We start from the raw sequence: 19,062 nt of genomic DNA, 5'->3' as shown, positions 1-19,062 counted from the left end.
TCTTCTAGGTTGCAGAGATTAGAGGCCCAACACGGGGCCTGGGTGAGGTTGGTCAGGCTGAGCGTGTCTCTAGAAGGCCGACTGTGCAGAGGCGGGGCAAGGTGATGAGGCTCTGGCTTTCTGGAGCAAGCAGGGAAGTCCTGCCTTGTTGGAGAGGCAGCCACACCGAGGGAGGCTTGGCTGGCTCTGATACTGGAGGACTGGGCTCCCCCACCTCGTGGCAGGTGCCCCAGGGCAGGTCCCCAGCCTGGGCTCAGCTCCTGGCCTGTCACACACCCTGACTGTATGAGCTGGAATGGGGACCGACAAAGGCGGGACAACCCGGTCCTCAGCAGAGAGGTTTGGACAGGAACGACCTTTCAGAGAAAGAGGACCAGAGGCTGTCGCTCAGAGGAGCCTCAGCAAGCCCATCTGGGGGCTGCCTTAGGTGACCCTGGGGGGTCGTATCTGCCACAATATAAAATCGGGAGACCGGTGTTCCTGTCATCCACCAAGTGCTCTCCAAAAGCAAATAGCTTTTCTTGGGTTTCAATTTATTACCATCTAAAATGTCATTCTCTGCATGGGTAATAAAAGATAATACGTTTTATGGTGGCTCCTTATGTTAAGGTTTTACAAAATCTGTTATTAAATGATCTGCATAGAATCTAAATGAATCTTACTAGGTTACAAGGCAGAGCAGGGCTGTGTTTTTCCTTTCCTCTCCCCCAGAGCAAGTGCAGCTAGGAGGGCAGCGCTCTCTGCATGTTTCCTAATCACACAGTGGAAGGCAATGTTTTTAAGGTCAGACTAAAAATCATGTTCTGCTGTGTAATCGGCTTCACAAAGTTATACACTGGTCAAAACGTCCAGAAAATTCAATTACTGACTCCCAATGACAAAAGCACATGAGCCCACCAGGATGTTTCTAAAATTAGGTTCTAAATGCCTACGACGTGGAGGGATTGCAGTGTTACCACCTTTGCCTGCTCTTGGTCCTCTGCGTGTGAACAGCCTTTCGCCCATTAATTTCAGGTGCTTAATCAGTATCAGCTCCCCTGCATAGAAAAGCGCAGTCTAAGTGGCCTTTGTCGAGCTCGATCCGTCCGGTTTCTTAGAGCCTGCTCCCATGCAGGTGTGATCTCTTAATCAACTCTGCCATCCAGGGTTACTGTTGATCAGCATTATGTGTTTTCTCTGAAGTTGAATGTATTTTTATGCAAAGTTTACTTGGGCTTAGAGTTCTATTGCTGTAACCATCCCAGGTAGCTTTAGAAACAAAGGACCCCACTGAGAGAGTAATGAATCGGCCACCGACGCCCACCCACTCCACCGGGGGCTGCTGCTGCTAAGTCACGTCAGTCGTGTCTGACTCTGGGACCCCAGGCTCCCCCGTCCCTGGGACTCTCCAGGCAAGAACACTGGAGTGGGTTGCCATTGCCTTCTCCAATGCATGAAAGTGAAAAGTGAAAGTGAAGTTGCTGAGTTGTGTCCGACTCTTCTTGACCCCATGGACTGCAGCCCACCAGGCTCCTCCGTCCCTGGGAGTCTCCAGGCAAGAGTACTGGAGTGGGTTGCCATTGCCTTCTCCACTCCACCTGGGGACAGGAAAGCAATTCAAGATAGCGCTTTTATGCTGTCATTGGGTTATACTCTTTGAAAACAGGTTGAACTAATTCTAAATCATCTGAGGAAAGACCACACAAGATGGATTCCAGTTACGCCACTTGCTGTTGTTCCCAAAGCAAACTCACATACCAGGCAGAAAAGGCAAGGAGGGCAACCCGGCCGCAGACTCTTCTGGACGCTCTGCTGCCGTTTTCATGCCTGGCACAGGAGTCCTGCTTTCTTTCTCCTGCACCACTTGGACGGGACCACCTGGTGCACTGTGATCTCCTGCCCGTTGGCACGAGGCGGCCCTTTTGTGATCTTGGCTCCATCATTCATTTTGGCCTGGAAATTGTCTTGGCTCTGCTGACAAAAGCTCAGCCTATTAACACCCTTCAATGCTATTCGCACTGGGAACAAGGCGTTAGATGTTATGACTTAACATTTGGTCTTTCCCTTTGCTGGCCCAGCCTCACAGACAGACAGAATGTTGATAAAGACAAGTTGTGTTCTCCTCACAAATGATAAAACCCACCACGATGCATTTGGAAAGCTGCTTTCTGTTTTATTTTTAAAAACTAACAATAAATAGAGTTTTCTGCTTTCCTTTCAGCTCCTCTCCGGAGCCTGTTTCAAAGTGGCAGAGAATTGAGGTCTGCCGCCAATAGAGCTGTGGGAGAGGCCATCTGAGCTCCTCAGCTCCGCTCCCAGTGGGGTCAGACCTCAGCTCTGTGCCTCGTGCACCCTCCCGGCTCTAACCCCCAACCACGGACGGCCCTCTCGGCTCTGGGCCACTGGTGCTCATTCCTTGCCAGCCCAGCTGGGTTCTACTCACCCTCTGTCATTACAATAATCGTGGCCATGTCCCTTGAGCACGTATTATGGGCTGGAAACGGTGCTTAACCTTTCATGGGATTCTCATAACACTCTACGAGGTGGATAAGCCCAGCTCCTCCTGTATCAGTGAGGATTCTGATCCCAAGGACACACAGCCCTCACCTGACGGAGCTGGGACTGGAACACACGCTCTGTGTCCACTGCCTACACCCCTAGCTGCTGCACTCTGCGGTCCCCCTTCAGCTCACAGCCTCTCCTGGTAGTAGCCCCTGAATTCCACATGGGAACCCCTTTCCCGGCTATTCACACCAGCCTGGGATGGGCTGGGCTTGAAAGGATTGGAGCTTTTCTCAGATGGGTCACCAGGTATGGGCAGCTCTGGGAACACTTTCCACGGAGTCTCTACGTGTCTGCCTTCTTAGAGACCCCAGGATTCCCACAATTCAGTGTTCCCCGCCCCTTATTGATTCTGACAGCTCCAGTTACCATCTGTCTCTCTTATGTCCAAATCTCTCCTAATTCCCAGATACACATTTCTAGCTGCTCACTTGACATTTCCACCTGAACACTCCCAGGCACCGCAAGCACAGCGTGTCGCAAGGCAAGCCCAGATCCTCCCGCCAAGCACACTCCTTCCCTGTCCTGGGTCATGGTGTCCCCTCCATCCGGGCTGCCACGAAGGACCCTGTCATGACTCACTTTGACTGCTGTTTCCTGAGATGGCAGAATATAAACTTTGGAGTAATTTGGGAAGGGATCATAGGGTGCAGAAAAGGTAGAAAGAGGCCCTGGGTTAACAGCATCATGCCATCGAGGGAAGAAAGACCACCCTGGCCAGCCCAGTACATGGTGCCCCAGAAGCTGTAACCATTGACCAGGGTGCGGGATAGATTTATTTATTTATAGCTGTTTAAAAGTCTCTCTCTTTATCTATCTATCTACATACACACACACACACACACACACACATACAGGCACACATACACACAATGTATACAATGATAAGGTCAGTACAATGGGATTACGGATACATATTCTTTTTTCCCCCTGTTTTGGGTTATCTATATACTATATTTTCCCTACTATAAAAATGTATGGCTGGGGTTACAAGGCAATACCTTACATTTTAAAAGTCACAGTTTTAAAAACAGAAAATCAATGAAATAAGAACAAAACATCTCCGAAGTGATGCTTATGACATTAGATCTATACCCTTGGAATATATTTTTTTGTCTCTTTTAAATTCTATTTTGGACCCAGTGGAGAAAAACATATGAAGCCAAGAGCTGGTAGAAACCAGAAAACACGGGTATAAAGTGGACAAACATCGGCTGAGTGTCGCCCTGCCAAAGCAGCCTGAGCTGCCCACAATGCGGGCTGTGTCCCCCCACCTCAGAGCCCAGCATCCTGATTCCCTGCCGCTCTCCCTTCACTTGCATCTCAGGAAGCCCGCCCCTGGCCCCCCGGCTGCAGGCAAGGGACCTGAGACCAAGAGAGGGCTCACTCACTCATTCCTCAAATGCTGTCTGAGGGCCAGCTGGGGGTCAGGTGTTTCTTCACCTGGTGGGCATAGAGCCACAGACACAAGTCACAAAGACCTCCTCCTCAAGGAGCTTATCTTCTAAATGAGGAGACAGATTGTAACAAGACCAACAGAGATGGATACTATGAAAAATATTACATAAGAAGGGGGAATGGAGAATTCTGAAGTGAGGGCAGAGGCTCAGTTTTAAGGAAGGTGAATTGAGAAAGTCATGTCTGATCAAAGCCACGAGGAGACCAAGGAAGAAAGAGCAGATAACCCGGGGAAGAGCCACTCAAACAGATGAGTCAGCAAGTGCAAAGGTCCTGGGACACATGGGGTGGATATTTAAATCTGAAATAGCGACAAAGCACTGAAAGCATTTCTTGAGGCCCGACTTCTGGTGTTGTTGCTGCTCTGCTCTGTTCATGTTCAGGGCAGTGAGCACCTGCTGAAACTAGGGGCAAATAGCATGCAGCTCTGGGTAGATGACTTGACCATAGGCTTTATGAGGGCAGAGGCAACACCTGCCTTTCAAACGCCCTGTACTCATTCGTTGGCTGAACAAATGAATCTAGTTGTGATTTTTACAAAAGAGAAAACAATTTTCATCATTTCACAAAAATTAAAAAGCATATTTCCTTCAATGCCAGCTGAAATCCAATCTGCCCAAATTTCATTATAGATAGAAAAATCAAAGGCTAGAATTTTAACCACATAAAAGCATCTTAAAAATAAACAGAATAAATGACACCCTCTATGTGGAATGCACTTTCTTCCTTTTATAAACACTGACTCCCACAAACAGAGATCTGTCACCTAACAGGGATCTGCAGTGTTGCTATTCAGTCCAGCAACCAATGCAAACATTTGGCAGTTCTCAAACTTCTTATTATAGTTGACTCCAATAACGTGGGACTTTTAATGCTGCTGCTGCTGCTGCTAAGTCGCTTCAGTTGTGTCCGACTCTAAGAAAGCACAAAAGAAACAGTGAAGTGATGAAATGGACAGAAATGAGAGTGGGGTGGTGTACCGATCTTAGATGGAGGACCTTCCCAGATTCAATTTAATCAATTACCAAATCGATCAATTCCACCTCCTAAAATTGTTCACATCCAGCCTCTTCTTTCCATTCCATTGCTTCTCTAGTTCAAGGCGCACACAAAAAATAAGCCTCTGTGGCCTCCTCACCACCTCATTTCCACGGCAGTTACCTCTCTAATACTCGGCCCTGAGCACTCTGCCACTCTGCCTTGCACCCCCTCCATGGCTCCCTGCGGCTACCAGGATCCTATCTAAGCTCTGTGGATTGGCCCCTGCAGGCGTGCCCCCTCGACTCGCATTTCCTACCACGATTCTCCTCACTGGTTATCCACTGGCAATACTTCATCACTGGCCATGCCTTCTTAACCCGGCCAGGTGATCTCCTCTTTGCTTCTGCCTCTCTGCCTCTGCCTCCCATTGCTTGGAACCTCCACCCACTGTCCCCCTGGGAGGCATCTATGTGTCAGCTAAGTCTCAGCTCCCAGGTTGTTCCTCTGTGAAGCCTGCCCAGATTCTGCCACATCTACTTGGGAGTCTACCCCTCCATGCTCACACTGTACCTTATTCCTGTGCATTTGGCTCCCTGCTGGCCTGTGAGCCTCTCGAGGGCTGTGACCCTGTGCCCAGCAGCATAGTTCTTGGATGTGATAGATGCTCAGTGAATACTTGTGATTGGGGAGAATGACTGAGTGTGATGTCTGCCTGAGGAAAGTCTGAATCTTGACGAGTCACAGTGCCCTGGACCAGCCAGCATCCACCTCTTGCTGCGGTCATAACAAAGCATGATAGAGATGGAGTGGCCTTCAGAATCAGGGAGAGAGGTGGCCCCGAGCCACCCCTGACTACCTGTGTGGACCTGGACAAATTACTCAACTTTCTCAGTGCTTCCAGTGCCCCCTCTGAAAATGGAAATGTCATTGTCTACCTTGAAAGCAAGAGGATGCCTGCAAAATTAGCACAGCATGAAGGGAAGACTACAAACTGGCCGCATGTGTTGACCTTAGACCAATTGATCTCACGAAGCTTCAGTTTTGTCATTTGTAAAGAAGGGGAATAATAGTATACACCCCAGTGTCGTTGGGAGGACTGAATGGAATGATACAGGTCACACCCAACAGTGAGCATTTGTCGAGCGTTCACCGTTGCTATGACGGCACCCAGGACGCTCTCTCATTGGACAGCTTCTCACTCTGAATGGTGCCAGGCGTTTACCAAGCTGTGAGCTGCTGGGAGCCAGGGATCACTCATGTCTCTTCATTGTCACATCCGAGACCCCTGCCCACTGTCAGGCATATAGCAGATGCTCATAAAATACGAGCGGACCAGCACCTGCCCAACCATCTACCGCCCCTCCTCTCTCCACATGGAACCCATCCCTGAGGACTTGGCTCAAGCATCTCCTTGCATCCTGAAGGTGGTCCCTGCCTCCTGGTGTAGGACTTCTGCTCCTGAAACCAGCAGTATTTGCGTTCCTCTCACGTTTTCCTATTTCCCTGTAACATAGTCCAGCCTGGAACCTACGATGGTTATTTCCATTTTAAGCAGTCTGGAAGATGAGGTGTGCCCCTGTAGCCATGTCAATCAGCCAGCACTCACTGCTGGTCTGAACCCTCGAGCCCTCAGTCCCAGCACAGTTTTGTTGTTGCTTAGTCCTCACCTGTGTCTGACTTTTTCAAGACCCCATGGACTGTATTCCACCAGGCTCCTCTGTCCATGGGGTTCTCCAGACAAGAACACTGGAGTGGGTTGCCATTTCCTTCTGCAGGGGATCTTCCTGATTCAGGGATCAAACCCGCATCTCCTGCATTGCAGGTGATCCACCAGGGAAACCCCAGCATATTTTACTATCAAGTAAAAGGCCCCATGGGTCTCAGGAATGGATTTCATGGGGTCTGAGAAAATCAAGAATGGCTGGACATTCTTCCCCATCTAGTAATGGCTGGCCAGGGATATTTTCACAGGTATACCGTTTTAAACCTCATCATAATACTGTGAGGAAAAAAAAACCTACTCAAATCCACCCAGCATAGCTCTCTGCAGTATTGAAGACTGCTGCTGTTTAAGCCAGAGGCACCCACATTAAAAATAAATGCTTAGTCAGAGAATATTTAATGGCATAGAAAATAGTTTCTATTACATTGTTGAGAGGAAAAAGCAGTTTACAAAACTGTATGAATATGGAGATCCCATTTTTATGAAAACTGGACTTATCTCTGCACAATTTTTAAACAGGGCAGGAGAATTATATACAGCAAGATATTAGCAGTACTTATCTTTGACTGGTGTGGTTGTACAATTTTTATTTCATTCCTTGTATTCTTTTCTAATTTTTTATTTAGTGGTCAGAAAAAGAGCAAGTTATGTTACCAGAACTGAAGTGCAAGGTTAAGGTGATCCTGGACACATCTGTGTGCTTTTGGTGGGGGTGGATCATAGGCTGTGTGGCTCTGGACGTGGCCTCTTGGCACTCTCTCCTCCACACATCCTGGGCACCATGCAAACCCAGGAGACCCAAGGCCCAGGCTGTGCTCAGAAGTGGACAACCATTTCCTTGAACCCAGAAGTGATGGCCATTAGCAATTCTAACAGGGGCATCTGCGGCCCTCCTGTTATAATAGAAAAAGTGTACTAAGTAAAGAACACAGGCCTCTCATGGCCCTCTAAATGTCAGTGTGCAGCCTGCACGTTTATATCTCAGCAAACACGCAGGCTTCTCCAGAGAGCCCGGCCCGACAGCTGGCTGGGGTGTGAACCAAGAATTGTCCTGATGTTAACTGGCCCTGAGGTGTGACATGGGGTCCTTTAAAGGCTGTGCTAGGAAACTTCTCTTTTCTCAGCTTTGCCGCCTTTAAGGCGGTCATCCATAAATCATGAGGAGGGTCTGGGCAGCAAGCTCGGGGGGGTTAGAGCTGTTTAACTCTTTCCTGCCCCAGTGCATCCACTATCCACATGATACTCTGTACCTGTGAATGCACCACAAGGCCTAATGTTTGCATGCAAGTGAAAACTTGCAGCCCAAACAACAGGATGATTCTAAATACCCAGGTATTTTGAGAAAGAGAATTGAGCAATCAAACACAGGAGCACTTGGTTGTTTTATCCACAAATGCCATCTAAATATCAGGGTTAGTCATTTTGTCATTTAAAATACAATGAAGAGGACATTATCAAGGTGAGAAGACAATCTACAGAATGGGAGAAGATACTTGCAAATATAACAGGGCCACTAGCAATTCTAACAGGGGCATCTGCAGCCCTCTAGTTATGATAGAAAGAGCATACTAAGAACATAGGACTTGCGTTCAAGCTGGAATCAAGACTGCTGGGAGAAATATCAATAACCTCAGATATGCAGATGACACCACCCTTATGGCAGAAAGTGAAGAGGAACTAAAGAGTCTCTTGATAAAGGTGAAAGAGGAGAGTGAAAAAGCTGGCTTAAATCTCAACATTCAAAAAACAAAGATCATGGCATCTAGTCTCATCACTTCATGGCAAACAGATGGGGAACAATGGAAACAGTGACAGACTATTTTCTTGGGCTCCAAAATCACTACAGATGGTGACTGCAGCCATGAAATTAAAAGATGCTTGCTCCTTGGAAGAAAAGCTATGACAAACCTAGACAGTATTTTAAAAAGCAGAGACATTACTTTACTGACAAAGGTCCATCTAGTCAAAGCTATGGTTTTTCCAGTAGTCATGAATGGATGTGAGAGGTGGACCATAAAGAAGGCTGAGTGCTGAAGAATTGATGCTTTTGAACTGTGGTATTGGAGAAGACCCTTGGGAGTCCCTTGGACTGCAAGGAGATCCAACCCGTCCATCCTAAGGGAGATCAGTCCTGGGTGTTCATTGGAGGGACTGATGTTGAAGCTGAAAGTCCAATACTGATGCGGAGAACTGACTCATTTGAAAAGACCCTGATGCTGGGAAAGATTGAGGGCAGGAGGGGAGGGGGACGGCAGAGGATGAGATGGTTGGATGGCATTACCAACTCAATGGACATTAGTTTGAGCAAGCTCCAGGAGATGGTGAAGGACAGTGAAGCCTGGTGTGCTGCAGATCATGGGGTTGCAGAGTCGGACACAACTGAGAGAATGAACAACAACTTGCAAATCATCTATCTGATAAGAGTTTACAATTCAAAATACATAAAAAGTGTTTAGAAATTAACAACAGAAGATATACAACCCAATTACATTTAGGCAAAAGACTTGAATAGATATTTCTGCAAATAAGATGTACAGTTGGCCAATAAGCATGTAAAAAGATGCTCTATATCAATTGCCATTAGGAAAGTGCAAGTCGAAAAATCACAGTGAGGTGCTACATCATCCCCCCCCCACCCCCCCGCCCAGGGGGATTTTAATAAAAAAGAGGAAAATAAGCATTGGTGGACTTATGAAGAAATTGGAACCCTGTACTTTACTGGTGGGAGTGAAAAATGGTTCAGCCATTGAGGAAAAGTTTGGTGGTTCCTCAAAAAGGTAAACATAGAATTACCATGTGACCTAGCAATTCCTCTCCTGGGTACACAACTCAAAAGTACAGAAAACAGGTTCTCAAACAAATACACATGAATGTTCATGGCAATGCTATTTTGACTAGCCAAGAAGTAAAGAAAACCCGAATGTCCATCAATCAGTTCAGTTCAGTCGCTCAGTCGAGTCTGACTCTTTGCGACCCCATGAATCACAGCACACCAGGCCTCCCTGTTCATCACCAACTCCTGGAGTTCACTCAGACTCACGTCCATCGAGTCAGTGATGCCATCCAGCCATCTCATCCCCTTCTCCTCCTGCCCCCAATCCCTCCCAGCATCAGAGTCTTTTCCAATGAGTCAACTTTTCGCATGGGGTGGCCAAAGTACTGGAGTTTCAGCTTTAGCATCATTCCTTCCAAAGAAATCCCAGGACTGATCTCCTTCAGAATGGACTGGTTGGATCTCACTGCAGTCCAAGGGACTCTCAAGAGTCTTCTCCAACACCACAGTTCAAAAGCATCAATTCTTTGGCGTTCAGCCTTCTTCACAGTCCAACTCTCACATCCATACATGACCACAGGAAAAGTCCAAGCTGGTTTTAGAAAAGGCAGAGGAACCAGAGATCAAATTGCCAACATCCACTGGATCATGGAAAAAGCAAGAGAGTTCCAGAAACACATCTATTTCTGCTTTACTAAGCCAAAGCCTTTGACTGTGTGGATCACAATAAACTGTGGGAAATTCTTCAAGAGATGGGAATACCAGACCACCTGACCTGCCTCTTGAGAAATCTGTATGCAAGTCAGGAAGCAACAGTTAGAACTGGACATGGAACAACAGACTGGTTCCAAATAGGAAAAGGAGTACGTCAAGGCTGTATATTGTCACCCTGCTTATTTAACTTCTATGCAGAGTACATCATGAGAAACGCTGGGCTGGAAGAAGCACAAGCTGGAATCAAGATTGCTGGGAGAAATATCAATAACCTCAGATATGCAGATGACACCACCCTTATGGCAGAAAGTGAAGAGGAACTCAAAAGCCTCTTGATGAAAATGAAAGTGGAGAGTGAAAAAATTGGCTTAAAGCTCAACATTCAGAAAACGAAGATCATGGGATCTGGTCCCATCATTTCATGGGAAACAGATGGGGAAACAGTGGAAACAGTGTCAGACTTTATTTTTTGGGGCTCCAAAATCACTGCAGATGGTGACTGCAGCCATGAAATTAAAAGACACTTATTCCTTGGAAGGAAAGTTATGACCAACCTAGACAGCATATTCAAAAGCAGAGACATTCCTTTGTCAACAAAGGTCCATCTAGTCAAGGCTATGGTTTTTCCTGTGGTCATGTATGGATGTGAGAGTTGGACTGTGAAGAAGGCTGAGTGGAATGGATAAACAAAATGTGGTATATTCATGTGGAATACTATTTGGCCATTAAAAAGAATGAAATATTGATATATGCTACCACATGGATGAACCTTGAAAACGTTATGCTAAGTGAAAGAAGTTAGATACAAAATATCTAGCTTTACACATTGACGTTTCCAGTTATAAGTACTGTCCAGAATAGATAAATCCAGAGAGACAGAATGTAGACTGCTGACCATCAGGAGTTGGTGGGGAAAGGAGACTGGGAAGAGATTCTTGAATGGATCTTAGGTTTTCTATGGGGATGATGAGAATGTTTCAGAATTAGATAAAAGCAGTTGCAAAATACTATGAATGTACTCAACACTACTTAATTGTTCACCTGGGGGGGAAAACCAACTTTTATGTTATAGCATCTCAATAAAAAGATAGGATAAAATGCCTACTCTCAGCTACTTGCTGGGACTACAAAAGTGAGTAAAACAGTCATGGATCTGCTCTTATGTAAACCCTAGTTCATTGTGGGCAGATACTTTTGCTAAGCTCTTCCTATGAGATGAGGAAGAGGGCCAGGGTGCTAGGAAAGCCCCACCGGGAAGGATGTAAGCTTCTCTCAGAGACCAGGAACCCCTCTCTCAAGGAACTGCTGGTTGCACCACAATCTGAAGAGAGATTAGGAGATAATGAAGGTAAGGGGATGGCGTGGGAAGGATGTTACAGGTCTAGACTGGCTCGTGCAAAGGCCCTGTGACGGGAGAGGGTGAGGCAGGGAGACACCTGTGCAGTTTGAGGGTGGAGGAGGAGGAAGGTGTGGTGTGAAGAGGGGCCGGACAGAGCCGCCTAGACCACGCTGGCCTTGCAGACCCATGGAAGGGCTTGCGTCGGTCTCCAGCAAGAAACAGGACTCACACGGGAGTATTTTAAGGAGGAGAGGCTCACACGATAAGGGATCGTTATGGCTGTAGTGTGGGACACTATCTTTTTTCTTTTCTTTTGCTAACAGCTTTATTGAGATGTAATTCACATAATACAAATTGCTCATTTAAAGTGTACAATTCAATAGTTTTTAGTATATTTACAGAGCTGAGAAACTATTATCACATTCGATTTTAGAATGTTTCGTCACCCTGGAGGGAAATCCCATACCTGTTATCATCCCTTGGGTTAGTTTCCTGAGGCTGCTGTAAAGCAGCACCACAAACTGGTGTCTTACAGCATCAGACACTGACTCTCTCACAGTGTTTCATCCCTTTTTATGGACACATAATGTTCCACTGTCAGGATCGGCCGCATTATAATTGTCCATTTATCAATAAATGGACAGTTGGGTTGCCTCTACTTTGTGGCCATTATGAATAATGCTGCTATGAGGATTCATGTACATATTTTCATGTAAACCTAGGCTTTCATTTCTCCTATGTTAGTACTCAGGAATGGAATTTCTAGGTCATATTATCTGTGTTTTTTTTGTGTGTGTGTGTAGGCATAGAAATTGATCACTTTAAAAGTTACTCTTCATGGAGTAAGAAGAGTAAGTTTTAACTTACTAGAGTTAAAACTGGTGTTCATGGACACCCCAGGGATGAATTCAGGAGACCTCCTGACCCAGAAAGTGTTTGTGAAATTATGGTTCCTTTACATTGTTTCCTGGGGAGATGTTCTATCAGACTCTTTTCAGCTTGGCATGACTTGGTCATGATTTGGGAAGAGAGGGAACTTATGTGTCAAGACTCACTATGAATCACCAAGTGCAATCTCCAGCCTGCAGTTGAGAACCCTGGGGGTGGGAGGCTGATGAAGCTCACATTCTGTAGTTGGTAAGCAGTGAGTGAGGTCAAGATTTGAATGTCAGTCTGGCCTCTGGGCTTCCCAAGTTTCACCAGGGGTAAAAACAAAAACAAAAACCCACCTGCTCGTGCAGGAAACATAAGAGATGCGAGTTCAATCCCTGGGTCTGGAAGATCCCCTGGAGGAGGGCATGGAGCCCATTCCAGTATTCTCGCCTGGAGAATCCCACGGACAGAGGAGCCTGGCGGACTACAGTCCATGGGGTCACAGAGAGTTGGACACGACTGTGGAGTTGAGCACACACACATGCACTGACCTCAGAGCAGCCATACGTGGTCAGCCTCCTCCAGGCTATGGGATCTGGCTCCTGGCCTGAAGTCCTAGCTGCTGTTTCTCACCAGGAGCTTGGAGGCACAGGCCTCCAAAAGAGATCATTGCAGCGAGAGCCTGTTGGGTCCTCTCTGCTTGGAGTTCAGCAGTAATCAGATTGTAGACTTTGGATGCAAACTCAAATGTGTGAGCGTGGCTTCTAAGCCCTGAAGACTTGGTGTCCGTGTCTGACACATCAAGGGTGCGCTCCGAGAGGAAGGCAACAGCAGCAGCAGTGTTACCACAGCGAGAACACCCGCTGCCGTTCCCGGAGCGTCTTCTTCGACCTAGGCACTTGTACCCTTTTATCAGTCTTCAGGACAACGCTGCCGGGTCTGTACCAGCAGTGTTCCCATTTCAAAATTGGAAAATCAAGGGGTATAGGGCTCAAACGAATTTCCTGGGAAAGCTCTAGCTCGAAGACACTCTTGTACCAGGAGACTGGGCAGAAGGTCTCCGGGGATCCCAGTCTCTTCCCTAAACCCAGGACACCAATTCACTCAAAGCTGGGGCAAGCTGGTTTGGGCTTCTCTATCCCAAGGTTCAGCGCTGAGAAATACCCAGACACATGGGCAGTTACTCAGTCAGCATGAGTACAGCTGGCATCTAGTGGGTCCTCAATACATGTTTATCAGCTACATGGGTGAGCTGATTAGTCAAACCTGGTCACTTTGCCTTTAAGGAATCTGCTATCCTGTTTAAAAAAAAATACAGCCTCATTTACAAATGTTGAAATTCTTTCTGCCTTTATATTTATTTAATAGTTTCAGGAATGTTAGATAGATTTCTATTTATTTGGAAAATCAGATTTTTTTTTAAGGCAACTCCATGCCAGGAGCAGGATTCTGAGGTTGCACCTGGACTCAAAGGGCAAAGATGTCATGACTGATTAGTGATGCTTCCCCTGAGGGCAGGATGGGGAGCAAAAGCTTGTCCGTCACAATAGCCAGTCTCTTTCCCCAGATGGTTTTCTGACCTTCTACAAGTTTGTTGGTCATCTCCACGCTGACAGATCACTGGCCTGGTTCTCTTACTGAACCATTGCAGGCACTGATCCACTAAATTCTCACCACACTGAGCTGAACCACGCCCACGGGCACTAAATCCTATTTTAGGGTCCAAGCTATTTAAGAAATACATATGTTGGCTCCAGTTCATTTGCGGAAGCTGTGTAACCAGCTCCTAGACACACTTCAACCTTCTCCCTTACTTCTCCAAACTCAATGATTCAAGGTCCTTTCAGTGTCTAAATCTTTTTTATTCTTCAAATTTCTCAGCAGCCCAGCAATGTGTCACTGCATTGTGCAGTCATAAAAATAATATTAATGTTACATGGTGCGAGACGACGCTCATACCACATTCTGTGGATGAAAAATATCGAGTGTGTCAACATGTTCAAGGCCTAAAAAGAGAGCTTCATCATTCTACCCACAGTCTCTGTAAGTACTGTATACATTTCAATTCTTTATGTGTGGAACTTAATGAGTTTGGATTCTTTGCCTCATTGGTCATAGCAATGGAAAATAAAACAAAGGGAAAAGGCATAACTTTCCCACGTTCAAACTTTAAATGTATCAAATCTTTAAAACAAACTAAACAGAAATGATCACTAAAATTTATAGGAGAAGTGACACATGATTTGAATTTCCAAAATACATTTTGGGTTTGTTACAAGTTCTTCCAAGTCAGGAATGCCATGTTTGGCTATCACACACAATTAATAACTTCTCCATTGCCCGAGTCCTAGAAGAATTGAGGAGTAACACAAAGAAACTGGCGAGCTAAGACTGTTATTGTTTAGTCGCTAAGTCGTGTCTGACTCTGCGACCCCATGGACTGTAGCCCACCAGGCTCCTCTGTCCATGGGATTCTTCAGGCAAGAATACTGGAGTGGTTAAGCCATTCCCTTCTCCAGGGGATCTTCCTGACCCGAGGATTGAACCCACATCTCCTGTTTGGCAGGTGGCTTCTTTACCACTGAGCCGCCTGGGAAGCAATATTCAATTCAGTGTAACAGGTACTTATTGAGGTCCTATGATGTGCCAGGACCCATGCTCAGCATTGGGGACTTAAGAGATGAATCAGACACTGATACTGTATCCATCCAGGTGAGATGAGATGGTTCAGGAGGAAGAGTAGGAGGGAAATGAAAGAAAATTTTAGGAAATTGAATGAAAAAGACCCAGCTATTAGGGTAATGACGATGGTTATGACAAGAAACACATTTATTGCTTGTTGAAGACAGGCGAGGGGTGTGAACTGTCAGAACATTATCCTATTTGACCCTCATGGCAACCTGTGACAGACGTCACCACCACACACACACACCCATTTTAAAAATGAGAAAACTGAGGCACAGAAACATATGGCTTCTCCAAGGTATTCCAGAACCTAGTAACAGAGCCAGGATCAGCCCTCAGGCAGAACAACTTCTCAGCTCCATAGCCAGTGCACACATTTGATGTGACAAGCAGGGGTCGGGGGTGGGGGTGGGAGAGGAACATTTTGCCTGAGCACCTAAGATGATGGAGTTAAGATCAACTATGAAATCAGGATGAAAAGGAAAAGTCGGTTTGGAGGACCAGAGTGCAGCCAATTTAAGGATGAGTTAAACTAGAGAAGAAAGAGGAAGAGAGAATAGACTTTAACACTGCTTCTCCTTCACAGCAAATTCCCGGTGGTGGACTCCTGGGACGATGCCAGCCTCAAGTTAGGGAGAGTTGGCCCCACTGTTTCTTGATCACCTGGCAGGTAGAGACACAGGATCGCTGCTACCCTGAGAACTAATTCAGGACCCGTTGACTCCCTGTCAAGATCATCCTTTCAAATTTGCTTAAATTGGGGTTATTAGTCTAATTCAATGTTCCGATCATTTAATCGATAGATACTGCTTTAAGGGCCAGAATTTTATTAAAACAGGGAATACAACCTTGGACTGATTCTGAGCTAAGGAAAATGAAGACGGTTCAAGCCTCCTCCATGGCAATTGTCAATTTTGCTTTTGTCCCTCCTAGTCTGAGTCAGAATGAGCTGCTGGGGAATGATAATTTTGTCTTTTTATTCCCTTGCAGGTAATACACTGAGATTTCTTGGTAGCATTATGATATTAAAGAATCCATACTGGGTGATGATTTCTGCTGGGAATTACTTCCAAACATTTTGGTAATTACACAAAGTGAAAAGGACTATTATGTCTGTGGAAATACACATGTGTTCACAGGATATAGTTTGGCTTGCTTTGGTAGGTGTTGTTCCTTCACGCTGGCAAAAGATGGAGCTTCTCATCCTTTGAATGTGCAGCATGGGTTGCAAGTCCCCAAGCTGGGACCAGATGGCTATAAGGAAAGGACAAAAGGGAACTTTCTGGAATTTTCAGAGGGCTTGGTCTTTCAGCCATCGTTACCAGTCATCTTGGACCGTTGCCCTCATTACTTCTCACAGCAGCTTCTCAGGAAGGGCAAGGCTCTCCCCTTACCACAGCAGGAATCTGGCATTCCTCGTCATGGTCCCCACCACCAGACATGGTCCAAGCTCAGGAAGTGTCCGCTTAAGAGGAAAGTGGGGGCATCATCTCATGGGGTGGCACAGAGACACCCCTGAGATAAACGTCATCCCTGAGAGTAACAGGAGGCAGTGAGGGTTTGAGAGGATGGGTAGGGAGACATGTGGCCCTTCTGCCCGCTCTCAGGGTAGCATGTGGCCGCTGAGGGCATGGAGACGCATCTGTGAGGCAGGACCCACATGAGTGAAATCAGCGGTGTGAGTCAGGCCCTTGTCCTCCCTGGTTTCCTTTGCTTTGCTTTCTGGCCACAAGATGAAATCTCTCCCCATGCACTGGTACATTTTATAAGAAAACACAGGTCACACAGAACCACAGGCCTGAGTCTGAGACAGGGAATGGCCGATAGGTTTAAAGCCACCGGCTCTGCAGAGCAGCAGAATGGCAGCAGGCTAGATGCTCAGACATCTCTGAGCACACTGGAGTCCATGTGCCCAGAGGACAGAGCCTGTTACCTTGGGGAGGAATGATCAGGGATCAGGAGGATGTTTCTCCCTTGAATCTGATGAAAATTGGGAGTGAGACTTTGGAAAAAGTAGAACAAAAGTTGATTTGCTGCACATATTATTTCATTCATCTGTATATCATTTATAGAAAACTATATATATATAATAAAATGTATTTTATTATATATAATATAACATATATAAAATAATAAAAATATATAGAGTATCATTTATAGAAAACAAGACCATCCAGTTAACAGCCCACAGTCCCTTGCAACCTGCCTAAAGTGTGTCCCTGGGGAGGGGGACACACCAGTTTATCAGAGATGGCCCTAAGAAGACTGGCTTACGGGGGTTGTCAGCGACCGACAGACCACGGCCCTGCAGCTGGTGCCATGGCAGAGCTGTGTGGGCACGGGGATTCGACAGGGAGGAGCTGGGGAGTCTTGGCGGGGCATGTAGGCTGGGCCTGAAAGGATGAGGAGGAATTCCTTGGGTGGGCGAGGGGGGAAGGGAACACAGACTGAAGGGACAGCATGCGCAAGGCAGCGAGCAGGGAAAGGCCGGTGTGTTTGTGGAATAATGCTCCACTTAGCCGGACTCTGATGTGATCAGAAAGAGGGAAAGGAGAGGAGGCTGGCAGGGTGACTTGAAGACTTGAAGCTGATGCACTAGGCAAGGTAGAGCCATCGGTATTTTTAAGCAGGCGAGGATACTTTAGAAAAGGGGAATGTCTTGGAGGCAGTAGGAGGAAGCTGGAGTCGGGAAGCAGTTGTGAGATCCTGCCACGGTCCAGGAAGGAGAGGTGAGGGACAGAAAGAAGACAGAGGCTTTGACCGTGCAGAGCAGGGAATGTCTCTGAGAGTGGGTCGTGAGGAGCTTCCGGGGATGCACTGGGTGTGAGGGAGGAGAGGGAGGCTGAGCATCCTTTATGACTGCTTGAAAAGGCACCGATTGAAACAGACGCCGTCTCCTTAAGTTTGACTGTCACGTGTCAGTAGGATGCATTCCTTTCTCCTGTGCCTTCTTGACCTTTGGTGTCTTAGCAACAAGGTATCTTTCATCCATTCATTTGCTAGTGCCCTAGGCTGAGTCCAAACTCTTGCCCCAGGCAGAAGTTGGTCAGGTTTGCTTCTGCTGTATTCATCCCACCCTCCAAAACAATAAAGCCAAAGCACATTGAACCGTATCAGCTAAGCTCAGAACAGGAAAGGAGACTCGCTGATAACTCCATGACATGTGCAGACACTCATTATGCTCAGAAACCTCACGGATGAAGTGCAAACAAGTAATCATTGGGTTTGGAAAGACCCAGGATGAAGGATCAGATTTGGGTTCTGTTGCTCCTCCTAGGAGATTAGGGAATCTTCTCTCTACCACTCTCCAGTTCATCTTTGCAAGAAATTAATATTCTTAAAGGCCAAACTTGTGGCTTCATTTTTCATCTTGACAGCTTCTGAAATGCAGGTAGATTTTGCATCAGATCAGCTTTTTTCCCCTTTGTTTTGGGGTGAGTTTCATTTCGTTCCACAAGCACCTGTGTGCAGACCAGTGAAATGCCTGTGAAATGAGCTTGTGAGGACAAGGGGATTTGACTGCAATGTGAAGCTCTGCTAACTGGACACTGGGGAGCCTGGAGCCTGCCTTGAGCTGGCTTTGTCCCCCTGGGCGATGAGCATCCTTCTGTGTAGAATGGGGCTAATTGTTGCATTGGATGCAGCTGGAGGCAACAGGATTTAAGGATCAGAACTTGTGTATAGACATTTTATGTTAAAAAATTTTAACAGTGCGTGTTTCTACTTTATAAATTTCCAGTGTACCAGCTCTGCCACCTACTAGCTAAGCCTCTGCCAGCCACTCTTCCTGTGTTCTGGTTTCCCCATCTGCACCTTGTATTATAAGTTTAGATGTTTTCTAGACATGCCCTGAATTAAAGGGGCATTTTAAAAAATCTCTGATTTAGTGCCCCATGACTTTTTTGGTTCCCCATAATGTGGCAAGCCCTGGGAATAGAAAGTTCGATCGATATGGCATTTCCTTCAAAAGGCTCA

General features: G+C 46.5%; 1 protein-coding gene across 4 annotated transcripts in view; it reads right to left on the bottom strand.

Annotated features, from left to right (window-relative positions):
- Positions 1–19,062, bottom strand: part of CDH13 (cadherin 13) — a 1,017,465-nt gene that overhangs the window by 150,151 nt on the left and 848,252 nt on the right. The gene's annotated exons all lie outside the window — the stretch shown is intronic.

The sequence above is a fragment of the Bubalus kerabau genome, chromosome 17, assembly GCF_029407905.1.
Source record: "Bubalus kerabau isolate K-KA32 ecotype Philippines breed swamp buffalo chromosome 17, PCC_UOA_SB_1v2, whole genome shotgun sequence".
Classification (NCBI taxonomy): domain Eukaryota; kingdom Metazoa; phylum Chordata; class Mammalia; order Artiodactyla; family Bovidae; genus Bubalus; species Bubalus kerabau.
Note: the sequence above shows the minus strand (reverse complement) of the source record. Positions and strands in the feature narration are given on the sequence as shown.